General features: G+C 44.2%; 1 pseudogene; it reads left to right on the forward strand.

The window, feature by feature from the left end:
- Positions 1 to 15,851: 15,851 nt before the first annotated feature.
- On the forward strand, positions 15,852 to 16,056 carry LOC144511575 (U2 spliceosomal RNA; annotated as a pseudogene).
- Positions 16,057 to 18,729: the final 2,673 nt, after the last annotated feature.

Genomic DNA, 18,729 nt, shown 5'->3' on the forward strand with positions numbered 1-18,729 from the left:
TTTCTCACTGTGTCCCCAGGCTGCTGTAACTGAAGTTGAGCTCTCGGAGACTGAGACAGAAAGGCTGTGATTCAGGGGCTGAAATATTAGCCCTTGCTCAGATAGCGCGGCATTATTTATGAAACTGCTGAGTGCTGCCTTCAACTGAGCTTTGTAGGAAATGATCATATTGCGGGACCTTTTTTTTAAAAAAAAACCCTAGTCAGGGGAAGGAAAGGATGTCACAACAGCTCAAAACCCCAACAATGAATAGTTGCGGCTCTCAGTTAAATATGTGTTTCAGATCTTACTGGGTTCAATTTGGATATTGAAAGGGGAATATCTGATTCTTCACTTACTGAGGTCTAATACCTGCCGAGCGGGTGCGGTAATGGAGAGTATCCAGCACTGCGCTGAGCTGTTAGCAGAAGGATCACTGCTGCAGCAGATGCTGCTTTCAGACAAAGCTCTGCCTGTTCTGTCTGCTGCTTTCTTCCCTCTTAGGAACCAACCTTTGACCCTGGTCCTAGCCTGCCTGCCTCCTGGCTTAATTTCTGGGAGTGCTGTTAATCTCCGTTACCTTATTATTAGTTTTGTAAATTATTAAAAGAAGATGATAATTCATGAATTTAGGCAACTGTTGACGCTTTGCACCAGGTGGTTCGATCTGATTGCTTGTTACTGTGTGGGGGGGGGGAGGGGGGATATTTTCTTAAACTTTGTGCCCCTAGTTTCGATCGCTCTTTTTAAATTGTTTTCTGTTTCTCAACCTCAGCCGGCTGCGGTTTGTTAAATACTCGATGGCTCATTTCAACGATAAGGAATACAATTGTAAAGCTCTTGTCAGAATTATGCTGCTGTTTACTTGTTATTGTTAACCGTGCATTGCTTCCGAAACAGGCTGAAAATATAGCATTTTGGTGATGTATGGAATAAATCATCTGAATGAAGCACAGTTAGGGCTGCTGCTGAACTGACACTGGGCTACACATGTAAAGAGAGAACATGCATTTATATAGGGCAGAATTTTATCTTCCTCTGTCCATGGGTTTATTGGGGGGCATGGGGGGACTGTAGAATTCTTTGGATGGCCTTCCCACCAGCTTAGACCACCCCCCACTTCAGCCTTGACCCATTGAGGCCCTTAAGTAGCCAATTAATGACCACTTTGATGCACCATCAATCAAGCAAAGACTAGTTTGTATGCAAGAACAAATAGGCTTTTATTAGCAAAAGACTTGGAGCACACCCATGCCGATGAACTGGTCCAGAGACTGAGGCAGGGGGTGGGGAGCAGTCACCTTTATACCTGGACCAGGGAGGGAGGAGTCCCGGGCAGGGCCGGCAGGGGCATGTCCAGGCATGTCACACACACACACAGGCAATAAGCTAACAGTGGTTTACCACACACTTGAAGGCCATTTCCCGCCCAGTATCAATGTTCAGGCAAGTAGGAGGGGATCAGGGGCAGGGACGAGAGGGGCACCTCCATCAACAGCCACTTAGAGTCATAGAGACATGCAGCACAGCCCTTTGGCCCAACTCGTCCATGCCTACCAAGTTTCCTAAACTGAGCTAGTCCCATTTGCCTGCATTTGGCCCATATCCCTCTAAACCTTTCCCATCCAGATACCTGTCCAAATGTCTTTTAAATATTGTAATTGTACCCGCCTCTACCACCATCTTTGGCAGCTCATTCCATATACGCCCCTCACTGGAAAGGTTGCCCCTCAGGCCCCTTTTAAATCTTTCCCCTCTCACCTTAAACCTATGCCCTCTAGTTTTGGACTCCCCTACCCTGGGAAAAAGACCTTGGCTATTCACTTTATCTATGTCCCTCATGATTTTATAACCCTCAATATACCACTTCTTAACATCAGACAACCCCCCTCCCCAGCCCCCAACTCCACCAACCCACCAGATCTGACATCTGCAGGTGGCCTCCATCAACACCCCTGCCCTGAGACCCCCAAAATTTACCCAGTCCTGGACTCGCAGAATTTTAGACTCTGGGGAATGACGACTTGTAGTCTCAAAGAACAAAGAAAATTACAGCACAGGAACAGGCCCTTCGGCCCTCCAAGCCTGCACCGACCATGCTGCCCGACTTAACTAAAACCCCCTACCCTTCCGGGGACCATATCCCTCTATTCCCGTCCTATTCATGTACTTGTCAAGATGCTCTTTAAAAGTCACTTCCGTATCCACTTCCACTACCTCCCCCGGCAATGAGGTCCAGGCACCCACTACTCTCTGTGTAAAAAATCTGCCTCGTACATCTCCTTTAAACCTTGTCCCTTGCATCTTAAACCTATGTCCGCTAGTAATTGACTCTTCCACCCTGGGAAAAGCTTCTGACTATCCACTCTGTCCATGCCTCTCATAATCTTGTAGACTTCTATCAGGTCTCCCCTCAACCTCCGTCACTCCAGTGAGAACAAACCAAGTTTCTCCAAACTCTCCTCATAGCCAATGCCCTCCATACCAGGCAACATCCTGGTAAATCTTTTCTGTACCCTCTCCAAAGCCTCCACATCCTTCTGGTAGTGTGGCGACTAGAATTGAACACTATATTCCAAGTGCAGCCTAACTAAGGTTCTATAAAGCTGCAGCATGACTTGCCAATTTTTAAACTCAATACCCCGGCCGATGAAGGCAAGCATGCCGTATGCCTTCTTGACTACCTTCTCCACCTGCATTGCCACTTTCAGTGACCTGTGTACCTGTACGCCCAGATCCCTTTGCCTGTCATTACACTTAAGGGTTCTGCCATTTACTGTATATTTCCTATCTGTATTAGACCTTCCAAATGCATTACCTTATATCAGTCCTGTTCGCTGCAGTGTCTGGGACAGAAAAGCTACACGCCAATCAGATTTTCTGGCAGCTGTCTGAGGCGGGACATTCTCCTGACTGATGGTCGGACATCCCGTTTGCTGCTGGTTAACACCCTTTACCATGTAAAATAGCTGCCGGGCAGCCTGTATCAGCAACAATGTATTGTCATTGACTCCTCGAATGGTTGGAATGGGAACTCTGCCATCCAATTTCTGCAATCTATTCTGTCCCAAAATGCTCTACAGCCTATGAAGCTTTGTTTTTGTAGTCACTGCTGTACTGTAGGGAGCTACAGCGGCCAATTTGCACAAAGGTCCCTCAATAGGCAATGTTCTAATGACCACATAGTCTCTTTTAAGGTAGTGCCCCGACTCAAGTCAATGCTTATTGGCACTTTTATTGCCCTGAAATAAAAAAGGTTTTTCTTAAGAAAGTGGAACGCTATTAATGTATGAACGTTTAAAGCTTTTTTAGACATCCTACTGTTATAATTGGGTTAATTGTAGTGGTTGAATAGGTATGAAAGTGCCGTGGTTTGACATGGGAACATGAGGAGCTATAGGGGAGGGAGGGAGTGAGGAGCCAGCCTGACCTTGGTATGGGGCATGAGGGATGATAGGGTTGGGTGGATGCATGGGGTAGTATGGGTGGAGTCTGAGCGTCTGGGGGTGAGGGCTGAGGGCTGGATGGCCTTTCTGTCTTCATTATAACTGGGATGTAGCCCCAGAGCACTGAGGCCTTTTAAACTACCCACTGTGGCTGCCTCTGAACTTTTTCCAAGATCGGCTAAACCAACTGCAGTCCACACCCATTGCCCCAACAAAAATCCTTTGTGGACATTTTCTCCTGGGGCAGAGTTGGGAATTCTCCCCACTCCCGCTAACCACCTCCAGGAATGAAACCCAAGCCTAAATCTCTGCTCCTCTTTGCCTGTCTCTCCCTTGAACATTTTCCTTAGTTGGTGAAGTGGGAGGCAGTGGTGTAGTGGTAATGAAACTGGACTTGTGATTCAGAGGCCTAGGCTAATACTCTGGGGATACGCGTTCAAATCCCACCACGGCAGCTGATGGAATTTAAATTCCATTAACGGAACCTAAAATGTAAAGCTCGTCTTGATAATAGCGACCATGAAACCTTTGTTAATTGTTGTAAAAACCCATCTGGTTAACTGATGTCCTGTAGGGAAGGAAATATGCCATTCTTACCAAGTCTGGCCCACATGTGAGTTCAGACACACACACACAGCAATGTGATTGACTTTTAAATGCCCTAGCAAACTACTTAGCTGTGTCAAACCGCTACAAAGTAGCTCCCTTCCTAACAGCACTCTGGGTGTACCTTCACCACATGGAGTGCAGTAGCCTCAGAGGCAATTAGCGATGGGTAATAAATGCCAGCCTAGCAAGTGATGCCCACATCCCATAAGAGATATTTTTTTTAAAAGGCAATGAGAGGTCAAACATCTACAATGAATGGAAAGATAAAAAATTAAAGTGAAGTTAGAAAAAATGCCTTTAGAATGAATTCTACAAACTTTCAAGGATGTAAATATGATAGGGATATGAAATGGCTTGGAGTAAAAGTTACCATCCAAAGTTCCCTCACCCAGTCTTGGACAAAGTCAAGGATGAAACTGAAAAGATGTGACAGCAATGGATCATCTCACCGGTCACCAGGCCAACAAAGTAGTGTTCAGGAATGGTTCCATCTCAAAGTCAAATTGCTGTCTAAGAATGTACGTGGATTTAACTCAACTAAACAAATCAGTGGAAGGGGAGAAGCTAGTTCAGCGGATGGGAGCTGTGCCAAACTAGCCAAGAGAACTCACTCTATTTACCAAGTTGGATATGAACAGTGGATTTTGGACATTGTCCCTGGACAAAGAATCCAGATTGCTGCCACATTTATAACCCTATTTAGTCATTATTGTTTCGATAGATTGTGCTTTGGAATAGCATCTGCTCCAGAAATTTTCCACAGAACAATGTCTCTCACTCTGGAAAGCATGGAAGAGATTAAATGCCATGTGCACACATACTCGGTTCCACAAGAGAAGAGCGTGATCACAGGGTCAGAGGAACTCCGAGAGCCTTACAGGACACTGGCCTAACGTTGATGAAAAATGTGAGTTCATCAAAGCTATCATTAGGTTTCTAGGTCACACCGTCCAAGCCAATGGAATCACAGTTGATCCACAAAAAAATAAAAGCAATCAGAGAATTTCCACAACCCAGGAATATCACTGAGCTTCAAAAATTCCACCGGATGGTCAACCAAGTGGGCAAGTTCGTACTAAATTTAGCAGAGGTCAATGAGCCCTTGAGACAGCTGTCGAGACAGAATCAACAGTGGTGCTGGAATGGGAAGCAGCAAAATGCTTTCAAGAGGATTAAACAACTTTTAATCTCTTCTAAAATCTTGGCACATCATGACCAAGAATTGATGACCATAGCAACAGCAAATACATCACCAGCAGGTCTGGGGGCAGTTTTATTTCAAGTGTAGAGCGAGACAGCAAGTATAGACCAGTCTACTGTACTTCTAGGTCAACAACAGAAACAGAACAATGGCACACCATGGTAGACAAAGAAGCTCTAGCAGCATATGGCAAACACCAAACTTTTCCACCCAGGGTGACATTGTCAGAAAGCTGACAAGCTACAAGGAGAGATGAACGTAAGATAACTAGAAAGAAGGATGGAAATTTTATTATTGGTTATTTTAAACTGGAAGATATGAATTGTTGAAGATCAGGGCGGCATAGTGGTTAGCTCTGCCAGGGGCCTGGGTTCAATTCTGGCCTCGGGTGACTCTCTGGGAGGAATTTTACCGGCATGTCCACCCGAGGTTCGTACAATCCCGCCTGAGGCCAATGGAGAATGCCATTCTCGGAGCCCTGGCATCGGGGCAGGCGTGCTGGTAAAATTCCGGCCTCTGTGTGGAGTTTGCACGTTTCCCCATGTCTGCGTGGGTTTCCACCGGGTGCTCCAGTTTCCTCCCAAACTCTAAAGATGTGTGGTTAGGTTGATTGGCCATGCTAAATTGCCCCTTAGTGTCAGGGAGATTAGCAGGATAAATACGTGGCGTTACGGGGATAGGGTGGAGGTTGTTGTCGGTGCAGGCTTGATGGTCTGAATGGCCTCCTTCTGCACTGTAGGGATTCTTTGATAAATATGGAACCCTTATTGTCTACATTTATCTTCAATAGCACAAAGAGGAAGCGTATATAATGTGAAAGGACAGATTTATAAAGCAGTTATATGGTTTCTACTAATGAGTATTGTGGAAATGATTTTACACTCTGGGCCCTGGTTTCATTATATAACCGGGGGTTAAATTAACAAGAACAAAACTTGAATGGAAAGATTCTTTAGAAGTTACAGAAGTCATTGCTTAAAGAAAAAGATTTTTATTCAAATAGCATTTTGGTTTATATCCTTTTTTTAATTGATAATTTATCATTGCTTTGTAGTTTCCAAGTAGGTTTTCCTCCAAGTCACACCTCATATATCACCGTTCCTTCACTGCCACAGGGTCAAAATCCTGGAACTCACTTCTTAACAGCACTGTGGGTACCTTCACCACATGGACTGCAGCGATTCAAGAAAGTGGCTCACCACTCAAGGACAACAAGGGATGGACAATAAATGTTGGCCCGCATCCTATGAATGAATAAAACAAAATAGTGTGCATTGTTTTCACACGTTACTTGTATTTAGAAAATATTAATAAGAAATACTGAGGAAATGTTACTTTAGCTGCATGTACAATAACTTGGCTGCAAAGTGGCTCACATCTTGTGTAAATAATTATCCAGCACACTGCTGTTATTTGGGCGCTGTGCTGAATAAATTATTGTTGGATAGCCAGCTAACTTTAACACTTGAATACAGATAAGTAATATTTTGGTTAGGCTTTTAAAATATAACAGGGTATAATGGTGTCTTGACTCTTATTGTCCTGGTTCAATGGTTATATTACAAGGGTCATTTATCTTGAAGTCAGAGTGAACATACTCAGCCAGTCTCTGTGCTGTGTAGAGGCTGATCTTTGAACACAAATAGCCTTTGTAACTCTTAATGTGTGGTAATGAACTACTTTGCTGTATTAACTGTATCAGGCAAACCTCATTAAATAGCATGGAAATCGTCATTCTGTGTGAGGATAAATAATCATTAAATTCAAAGTATTCTCTTTTATTCATAGCTCATGATCCTACATGGCTCACTATTCCCATATATTATATATATTGTTTTAATTGCCAGATTAACTGTACATTGGCAAATCAGAGCTCTGTGCATGTGTGGCCAGTTATCCCATTGTGCCATCAGTGATGTGATGTTGAAGGTCGGCCTGAATTTTCTTTAATTCCTGTCAAACTTACAAGGTCGCTGTGATGCTCCTCACCCAAACAAGATGTCATTTAATTTTATCCGACTGCAAAGTAAGCGAGACTCCTCCGTCGCTGCGTTTTTGAATACTGGGAGATATGGGCGGATAAATCAGCGTGGTGCAGCCACAGAATTACTTTCATTTCCTGATTCTAAATAATTGCAGGTTTTGTCCAGGATTCAGACTGACAGATCATTTCTCTTTCAGTTCCTGCTCCGAGCCGCTCCATGCGTTCGAACCTTTTTTCACTAATACTTTGCGCTAACCCGCAACTTTGTCGACATTAATGAGTTTGATTGTGTTTTCCAGTTATTCTGTTTGGAACTCCAGTGCATTCCATAGCGAGGGGCAGGGGGTTACCTTTGACCTTCTTCGTCGTTGTTTCTACACGAGACATTAGAGATTAAAACTCACCAGTCCTCACAAGACAGCTTAACAAAGGGACTTACTGATAATTGCCATCTGACTCAGAGTTCTGTTTTGCTTTCCTTCAATCCCTTTAACAAAAAGATACTGTAAAAAGTAGGAAAGGTTTGATGTGCATGAGAATTCATACTGAGATTTAAACACAGACATTGCTGGCAAGCAGGGCATAGACTATAAATCATCCTAGCTATTCAGTTTGAGAAGGGGTTAAAAGACAAACATAATAAACTCTAGAAACACGGTGAATAATTGAGAGATTACAAGTATAAAAAAAGAGATTGAGCTTGCGTATTGCCGAAAAAAGACATTTTGTCGAAGCTTTTCATCTTGCACTCATCAGGATAATCAGGGGATGGCACAGTGGTTAGCACTGCTGCCTCACAGCACCAGGGACCCGGGTTCGATTCCTGGCTTGGGTCACTGTCTGTATGGAGTTTGCACATTCTCCCCATGTCTGCGTGGGTTTCCTCCGGGTCCTCCGGTTTCCTCCCATAGTCTGAAAGACGTGCTGGTTAGGTGCATTGGCCATGCTATATTCTCCCTCAGTGTACCCGAACGGGCACCGGAGTGTGGCAACTGGGGAATTTTCACAGTAAATTCATTACAATGTTAATGTAAGCCTGCTTGTGACACTAATAAATAAACTTTAAACTTTAATAATCACAAAACTACCAATGTCAGGAAACTAGCCACTAATGCGATGCTGCCGTCAGCCGGAAAGATGCTCTGCCCATCACACAAATGACTAATGTGCTATCTGAATTTCAGAACCAGTGTGATGCTGGATATGTAGGAAGTACATCCCAAAGACTGGTGGATTGTATCAAATAGCGTGCCCCACTTACTGTTGGCAATGGGCAAGGTACAGACCACACTCAACCAGCCCGTGCTTGCAAAACACTAAACACGGCATCCAATATTAAGTGTGATTCCACGATTGGGCAATGTTTGCTAAATATTCCTCAGTGGGCTAGGAATTACACTGACACAATTTAAGGTTGTCAGTCAGCCTCTTGGTGTATTTACATGTACTGGGAGCTACATCTATTAATACACAGGGTCCCGTTATTGGCAGACAGGAAGAACAGGTACACACATTGTGACGGTTTCAGCTCAACAAAAATAACGGACAGCCATTTGCTGGCTCATTCCTCAGGGCAATGCTTTGACCAAGCAGAGTCAAGCTACTTGGTTTAAATTTTCAAATTTAAACAGGCGAGGAATAACATTGGGAAACAGTTCCATTGGCAGTTAACTGTCAGTCACCATCAACTGGAGCATTCTCAATGGCAACGCCTCTACCAATCAGAGTCTACTTGCCAACAAATCAGCACCCTCTTATACAATATGAAGTTATTGTTTCCACTGACCTGTGGCAATCCTGCAATTGTCCTGATGAGTGCAAGATGAAAAGCTTCAACAAAATGTATTTTTTCATCAATACCCAAGTTCTGTACAACCAAATGACTATAAGGGGACAGAACTTATGCCACAGCTAGACAAAATCCTAGTTAGGCTATACCTTGAGTACAGCGTTCAGTTCTGATCACATTTTTAGGAAGGTTTGGAGAGAGTGCAACATAGATTCACCACAATAATATCAGGACTCCCAAATGTTAAATTCTGAGGAGGGATTACACAAACTGGAGTTGTAATTCCTGGAAGGTTAAAAGCTAAAAATATCATTTTTTGAGATATAAATAAGACCTGATAGTTTCTTTTGATCTGTCCTTTCTGTCATGGGGAATCTAGGACGAGCAAACACACTCAAAAACTAGCGACAGGCGAGGAATAACGTTGGGAAACATTTCCACACACAAAGGGTGACCCAAGTTTGGAACTTCCTTCTGCAAATGGCAGTTGAGGCTAGGTCAAGTGTTAGTGTTAAATCTGAGATTGATAGATTTTTGTGGACCAAAGGTGTTAGGTTTTCTGGGACAAAGGCCCAGGTCAGAGGTCAGCCATCATCTCATTAAATGACAGATCTGGCTGGAGGGGCTGAGTGACCTCTTCCTATTGACATGTTTCCACATTATTATGCTTTATGCAGGTGAAGTATTTCACTGGGCAGAAGATTCAGTGTCAGCATCAACTATATTGTGCTAGATTCCACTCGGAGAGACACCTTGGATTGCAATACTGTTTAGTTTGACAGAGGTCAGTAGGATTCAGTCACATTAAATTTATATAGGCTAAATCTTTGGGAAAAGTGATCATTTGTTGTTATATTTTAATTGTGATGCATTGGTCCAAAAGACATGCTGGTTAGGTGAATTGGCCATGCTAAATTCTCCCTCAGTGTATCCGAACAGGTGCCGGAGTGTGGCGACTAGGGGATTTTCACACTAACTTCATTGCAGTGTTAATGTAAGCCGACTTGTGACACTAATAAATAAACTTTAAACTAGTTGTGTTTTCTGTATTCATTTAAAACAGGTTAAGTAACTTGTTTGGGGAACTCTTTGAAATTCGCTAAATAGTTTCCGACCTATTTTTAATAACATTCCTTCCTGAGATGTGGGCGTCATGGGCAAGGCCAGCATTTGTTGCCCATCCCTAATTGCCCTTGAGTTGAGTGACTTGCTCAGCCATTTCAGAGGGCAGTTAAGAGTCAACCACATTGCTGTGAGTCTGGAGTCACATGTAGGCATCAGTGAAATGGATGGCACTTGTGGCTATGGAAATGCAAGTCTTTCTTTTCACGATCACTGTTACCGAGATCACTGTTACCAGATACTGTGGTGAGGTTGGAACCCATGTCCCCGGAGCATTAATTTGGGCCTCTAGATTACAAGTCTGGTGCTATTGTCACTAGGTTACCGTCTCTCTCTATTTATGGCAGTAATGTTGTGGCAAGGTCAAAGTGCAAGCTAGCTCATACTAGGGATAGGAACAGGAGTAGGCCATTTGGCCCATCGAGCCTGTTCTGCCATTTAATATGATCATAGCTGATCAGATACTTCAATGCCTGTTACACCCACTCTCCCCACAGCCCTTTATGTTATTGTTGATCAGAAATCTGTCAATCTCTACTTTAAACACACTCAATGACTGAGCTTCCACAGCCCTCTGGGGTGAAGAATTCCAAAGATTCACAACCCTCTGTGTAAAGAAACTTTTCCTCATCTCAGTCCTAAATGGTTTCTCCCTTACTTTGAAATTGTGCCCCTGGTTCTAGACTCCCCAACCAAGGGACACATCTTACCTGCATCTACCCTGTCTATTCCTTTAAGTATTTTGTACGTTTCAATGAGATTATCTCTCATTCTTTGAAACTCAATGTTACAGGCCCAGTTTGCCCAATCGCTCTTTATAAGACAGTCCTGCCATCCCTGGAACAAGTATGGTTAACATTCGCTGCACTCCCTCTCTGACAATAATATCATTTCTGAGGTAAGGGGATCAAAACTGCACATAGTGCAGCAGGTGTGGCCAAACCAAGCTTCTATACAATTCAAGCAAGACCTCACTACCCCTGTACACAAATCCTCTTGCAATAAAGGCTAACATTCCATTAGTTTTCCTGATAGCTTGCTGCGTCTGCCTGTTAGCCTTCAGTGACTTATGGACAAGGGCACCCAGGTCCCTTTGTACTTCTACACTTGCTAATTCCTTATAATTTAGGAAATGCTCTGTACATCTGTTCCTTCTACCAAAGTGGATCACCTCACATTTTTCCACATTATATTCCACCTGCTACGTTCTTGCCCATTCACTAAGTCTGTACAAATCTTCCTTTAGCCATTTAACATCTTCCTCACAACTCACATTCCCACCTAACTTTGTGTCAACTGTGAACTTGGAAATATTACATTGGGTACCCACATCCAAACAGTGAATATATATTGTGAACAGCTGGGGACCAAGTACTGATCCTCGCAGTACCCCAATTGCCACAGCCTGCAACACAAGAATGATCCACTTATTCCAATATTACAATCCTGAATCCATGTGCTTTTATTTTGCTGGTTAACCTCCTGCGGGGGACTTTATCGAAAACCTTCTGAAAATCCAAATATACAACGTCCATCCACTCTATCAATTATGTCAGTAACATCCTCAAAAAACCACAACCATGGTTTCCCATTCATAAATCCACGCTGACTGTGCCCAATCAGATCATGACTGTCCAAGTATCTATTTATCAAATCCTTTATAATAGATTCCAGCATTTTCCCTACTGCTGATGTAAGGTTAACAGGTCTGTAGTTCCCTGTTTTCTCTCTCCCTCCCTTATTAAATAGTGAGATATTTGCTGCCTTCCAATCTTTAGGAACCATTTCATGATCTATAGAATTTTGGAAGATGATCACCAGTGTATCCACTATCTCTGTAGCAACCTCTTTCAACACCATGGGATACATAATATCAGGACCTGGGGACTTACCAACTTTCAGCCTCATTAATTTCTCCAATACAAGCTTCTTATGCTAATTTTCTTCAACTCTGCATTTTTCTGAGTCCCTTGGAGCTCTACATCTGGGAGATTTCCTGTATCTCCCTCAGTGAAGACAGACACAAAGTAATCATTTAGCTTTTCTGCCATTTCTCTAATCCCTATTAGAAGCTCTCCTGACTTTGCCTGTAATGGACCCACATTTGTCTTCACCAAATGCTTCCCTTTAACGCACCGAAAGAAGATTTTCAGCCTATTTTTATGTTTTTCTTGATTGCATTCATATTCTGTTCTCCCTTTCTTGGCCAATCTTTGCTGTATTCTAAAAACCTCTCAATCCTCCGATTTGCGACTATTTCTGATACCTTATGAGCCTTTTCTTTTATATAATCCTTAACTCTGTGTGGATGTGCAATTTCAGGGACCTGATGTGCTGTGATTATCCAGTTTTAACACTGTTGACTCTTACTTTATGGTTTAATATGTTACAGCATAGAAAATTGCACTGAACATGCGGCACAGAATCAGACCATTCATAAGAACATAAGAACATAAGAAATAGGAGCAGGAGTAGGCCATCTAGCCCCTCGAGCCTGCCCCGCCATTCAATAAGATCATGGCTGATCTGAAGTGGATCAGTTCCACTTACCCGCCTGATCCCTATAACCCTTAATTCCCTTACCGATCAGGAATCCATCTATCCGTGATTTAAACATATTCAACGAGGTAGCCTCCACCACTTCAGTGGGCAGAGAATTCCGGAGATTCACCACCCTCTGAGAGAAGAAGTTCCTCCTCAACTCTGTCCTAAACTGACCCCCCTTTATTTTGAGGCTGTGCCCTCTAGTTCTAGTTTCCTTTCTAAGTGGAAAGAATCTCTACCCTATCCAGCCCCTTCATTATCTTATAGGTCTCTATAAGATCCCCCCTCAGCCTTCTAAATTCCAACGAATACAAACCCAACCTGCTCAGTCTCTCCTCATAATCAACACCCCCCATCTCTGGTATCAACCTGGTGAACCTTCTCTGTACTCCCTCCAAGGCCAATATATCCATCCACAAATAAGGGGACCAATACTGCACACAGTATTCCAGCTGCGGCCTCACCAATGCCCTGTACAGATGCAGCAAGACATCTCTGCTTTTATATTCTATCCCCCTTGCGATATAGGCCAACATCCCATTTGCCTTCTTGATCACCTGCTGCACCTGCAGACTGGGTTTTTGCGTCTCATGCACAAGGACCCCCAGGTCCCTCTGCACAGCAGCATGATGTAATTTCTTTCCATTTAGATAATAATCCAATTTGCTATTATTTCTTCGGCCCAACAGATCCATGCTAGCCTGAATGCTGTATACAAGCCTCTTCCCACCCTGCTTCATCTATCCTGTCAGTGTATCTCTCTATTGCATTCTCCTTATGGGCTCATCAACATTTCCCTTAACTGCATCTATGGCATCTGTCATGGATCCATCCATGCCATGTTCCAACCACACTCTGGGTAAAGGAGTTTCTTCTGAATTCAGCATTGGTTATTTATTGGGTTGGAGTTACCAGCCCCAACACTGGCACGCATTGTCGCTGGTGGGACGATGCCCCTAGTGCCAAATGTGGAACGTCTCGGTCATTGTTATTTCTAATATATTAAAGATATATATCAGTTTGAGTTGTATATCTATGAAATATGTTGTCACATTTTTGTCATAGGTTTTGGACAATTCTTTATCGTTTCAACTCCTCTGTTCTTTTATAATAGAAACTGTCCGTATAAAACTGTCCTGCTGTATTTACACTCCTTTTCCAGCGGCAGCACTGTGGTGCCTCAATCTTGCATTTCCCTGCTCACAAATGGACCATGGGGAATTTCCTGCTTCCAATGAATTAGTGCATTAAGGAAACAGGAAGCCAGCAGATAAAAGAAAACAAGTTGTACTGAGATATTCATAAATCACCACGCCAAACTTAAAATCTGTCCTGGCTTACTCTATTTAAAGAAACACATTTGTTTATATTGCAGCTTTCCCAAACTTGGGGAATTACAGAGGGTGGAATTTTCCAGTTCACCCACTGCAGGGCTGGAAATTCCCACCAGCTGGTCCATCCCCCTACGACGATTGGGTGGGAATGGAAAATCCTGCCCAAAGTTGTTTTACAGCCAATGAAATCTTATTTTCTTGAAGTGCAACCACTGTGGTGAGAAACGTGCACCGGAATTCTATCACCTGGCCTGTCATGGAATCGGAGCGGGCGAGGGACGGACAGTGGAAATGTCCATTGACCTCGGGTGGGAATTTCTGGTTTTGGGTCTAGCAAGGCCATAAAATTCCACCCATAGAATCATAGAATAGAATCATAGAATCCCTATAGTGCAGGAGGAGGCCATTCGGCCCATCGAACCTGCACCAACAACAATCCCATCCAGGCCTTATTCCCATAACCCCATGACTTACCCTGCTAATCCTCCTGACACTAGTGGACAATTTAGCATGACCAATCAACATAACCCACACATCTTTGGACTGTGGAAGGAAACTGGAGCACACAAGAAAATGCACGAAGACACAGGGAGAACATGCAGACTCCACACAAACAGTCGCCCAAGGCCAGAATTGAAGCCAGGTCCCTGGTGCTGTGAGGCAGCAGTGCTAACCACTGTGCCTCTGTGTTAACCACTGTGCCTCTGTGCTAACCACTGTGCCTCTGTGCTTCCCTTACTTTATGTACCGTAAGGTAAGGAGACACAAATCACTAAGGTGCCTTTGACAGCACCTTCCAAACCCATGACCATTGCTATAGAAACATAGAAAACTACAGCACAAAACAGGCCCTTCGGCCCCACAAGTTGTGCCGAACATATCCCTACCTTTTATCTAGAAGGACAAGAGCAGCAGATGCCTGGGTGGGAACACCACCACCTGGAAGTTCCCCTCCAAGCACGGTGGCACAGTGGTTAGCACTACTGCCTCACAGCGTCAGGGACCCGGGTTCGATTCCGGCCTCGGGTGACTGTCTGTGTGGAGATTGCACGTTCTCCCTGTGTCTGCGTGGGTTTCCTCCGGGTGCTCCAGTTTCCTCCCACAGCCCAAAAGACATGCTGGTTAGATGCATTGACATGAACAGGCGCCAGAGTGTGGCGACTAGGGGAATGTCACAGTAACTTCATTGCAGCGTTAATGTAAGTCTTACTTGTGACAAATAAAAAAACTTTGAAAAGAAAAGCAGCGGATACCTGGGAACACCACCACCTGGAAGTTCTCCTCCAAGCCATTCACCATCTTGACTTGGAAATATATCGCTGTTCCTTCACTGTCACTGAGTCAAAGTCCTGAAATTCCCTCCCTAATAGCACTGTGGGTGCACCTACACCACGTGGACTGCAGCGGTTCAAGAAAGTGGCTCACCACCACTTCTCAAGGGCAATTAGGGATGGGCTATAAATGCTGACCCAGCCAGCGACACCCACAGCCCATGAACGAATGGAAAAACACAAACAGCAACGTGATAATGATCAGATTGTTTAAAAAAATGCCTTTGTCTTTGTGCATGGTGCATCTTGTGTACCGCGGCTTGCCATTGTCATGTGACCTTAGCATCATGTGACATCTGTTGTCATTCCCCGTGGGTTTCCTCCGGGTGCTCCGGTTTCCTCCCACAGTCCAAAGATGTGCTGGTTAGATTAATTGGCCATGCTAACTTAACCCTAGTTTCGGGGGATTGGCCAGGTAAATATGAGTTGTTATGGGAATAGGGCCTGGTTGGGATTGTGGTCGGTGCAGGGAGGTGATGGCCTAGCGGTATTATTGCTAGATTATTAATCTAGAAACTTCTCGGCCTTTTGGCTAAGATCAAGTGTAGTATGGATTGGATGCTGCACTTGGTTGAGGTCATTAGGTTACATTGAAGCTTCATATGTTTCATATGAAGCAATTTTTTAAAAGCGGTATCTCGGCCTTTTGGCTAAGATGCAAATGAGATCAAGTCTTAGAGGAGGAATTGCTTTCCCTCCTCCAATCAGCTTGGCTCATGTAGATCAGGCCCAGGACAGGGTAAGTGGTCGCTTGCCCTGTCTTGCCAGCCTGGATCGGAAATGTCTCAACTTGTTGAGACTCTGAATTGGACTTGATTTGATTGAATTGGAAAAGTATTTTTAAAAAATTAATCCAGAAACTCAGCTAATGTTCTGGGGGACCCGGGTTCGAATCCCGCCACGGCAGATGGTGAAATTTAAATTAAATAAAAGATATCTGGAATTAAGAATCTACTGATAACCATGAAACCGCTGTCGCTCATCAGAAGAACCCACCTGGTTCACTAATGTCCTTTAGGGAAGGAAATCTGCTGTCCTTACCTGCTCTGGCCTACATGTGACTCCAGAGCCACAGCAATGTGGTTGACTCTTAACTGCCCTCCAAGGGCAACTAGGGATGGGCAATAAATGCTGGCCCAGCCAGCGATGCCCATGTCCCAGGAATGAATTAAAAAAAGACTCAATGGGCTGAATGGCCTTATTCTGTACTGTCGGCATTCATTGATCTATGAAGAAGCAGCTTTCACTCTCATCGAATAACGAGCGATGAGAACAGCAGTTCTGAGCTGCTCCGATGTTAACTATGAAGTCACCCTGCAGTGCGATGCCAGCCGGACAGAACTTGGAGCAACTCCCACGCAGCAAGGGCAGCCAGTCGTGTTTGTATCCAGAGTGTTCGTGCAATCTGGACATTGTTATGCCCAAATTGTGAAAAGGTCTCTGGCGGCGTAGTGGCATAGTGGCTAGCCCTGCTACCTCACAGCACCAGGGACCCGGAATCAATTCTGGCCTCGGGTGACTGTCTGTGTGGACATTCTCCCCGTGTCTGTCTGGGTTTCCTCCGGGTGCTCCGGTTTCCTCCCACAGTCCAAAGGTGTGCAGGTTAGGTGGATTGACCATGCTAAATTACCCCTTAGTGTCCGTGGATGTGTAGGTTGGGGGATTGGCAGAGTAAATACATGGGGTTACAGGGATAGGGTTTGGGTAAGATGCTCTATTGGAGAGTTGGTGCTGACGTAATGGACTGAATGGCCTCCTTCTGTAGTGTAGGGATTCTCTAATTACCTTGTGAGCATTTAATCAGTACCTGTTTGGGAGAGATAAAGTGACAGGAGAGTCTGACCACAAGCCAGTTCAAAGCATCTTTGTCAGTCCGCTCCAATCTGCCCCAAAGCATCTGTTACTTCATTTGCAGAGGTACCACTTGGAGGTGAAATACAAGCAAGGGCAGCAGACGTACATCACCGACAGGATGGCGAGAGCCACCATCCTTTTGAAAAAGGTTGATGGTGGGCGTACAGAGTTATAAAACTTCCAGATTCAACGTGAAGCAACAGCACAACACACTCTGGAAGTCATTGAGCCAGCAGACACAATGAATATACAGGCAAGCATCTTCCTCAGACCAAGCACAGTGAGATGCAGCTTTTCAGTGTTACAGAAAGTCATGATGAAAGGTTGGCCTGAAACCACCTGTTATTGTAAGAGAGCCTTGGGCAGGCAGGGTGAAGTGATCACCCAAGATGGCATCTTGTACGAATGGACTAAAGTCATCATCCCTAAGGGGATGAGAAAAGAGATGCTGATGTGCACCCAAGCAAGTCATCAAGGAGTTGTGACTAGTCTGAACTTGAAAATGAGATATTACAATGATGGAGCCAAAAACCCTGGAATTATACATGGAAATATAGGAAATATTTTTTAAAAACCTTAGTTTTATATGTTTTTAAAAAGGACACAGCCCAATCATTGATAGGAATAGTTGCAGGAGCTTTCTCTCAGGAACAATGGAATCCCTCCCTGTATTTCTGGACAAAGTGCCTGTAAGACCATCCAAAGACTAATTACCAACCCTGGTAAAAGAGAAAGGAACATAACAAGGGTGGCACGGTGACACAGTGGTTAGCACTGCTGCCTCACAGCGCCAGAGACCTGGGTTTGATTCTCGGCTTGGGTCACTGTCTGTGTGGAGTCTGCACATTCTCCCCATGTCTGTGTGGGTTTCCTCCGAGTGCTCCGTTTCTTCCCACAGTCCAAAGATGTGCAGGTTAGGTGGATTGGCCAAGCTAAATTGCCCCTTTGTATTCCAAGATGTGTAGATTAGGAGGATTAAATTCATAGGGTTATGGAGATAGGGCTGGGTGTGGGTAAGATGCTCTGTCGGAGAATCGGTGCAGACTTGATGGGCCAAATGGCCTCCATTTGCACTGTAGGGATTCTAGGAGGATCTCATCTCAAGAATCCTGGATATAATTATTTAGGTCTCCCATTCGAATACAAAGTGTGTTAGTGTGTATTACTGTGTGTGTGTTAGTGTGTGGGTGTATGGGTGCGCACATATCTGTGTGTGTTACCAAATGATGTGGTGATGCCGGCGTTGGACTGGGGTAAACGCAGTAAGAAGTTTAGCATGGATGAAGACCATGGATGAAGCTTGGAGCAGATCTCTTCACTCTCTTTGGAATGGCTTAGCTCAACACTGTTAACTGATATTCATATTGGACTGAATTTCATACTGGAAATTGGACAAGCTTCTGTTTTTGTTTCAGATTCCAGCATCTGTAGTAATTTGCCTTTACTAAAATTAGAAGGCATAGGTTTGAGGTGAGAGGGGAAAGATTCAAAAGGGACCTGAGGGTAAACTTTCACAATGAGGGCGGTGGGTATATA

This window comes from Mustelus asterias, chromosome 24 (genome assembly GCF_964213995.1).
Source record: "Mustelus asterias chromosome 24, sMusAst1.hap1.1, whole genome shotgun sequence".
NCBI classification, from domain to species: Eukaryota; Metazoa; Chordata; class Chondrichthyes; order Carcharhiniformes; family Triakidae; genus Mustelus; species Mustelus asterias.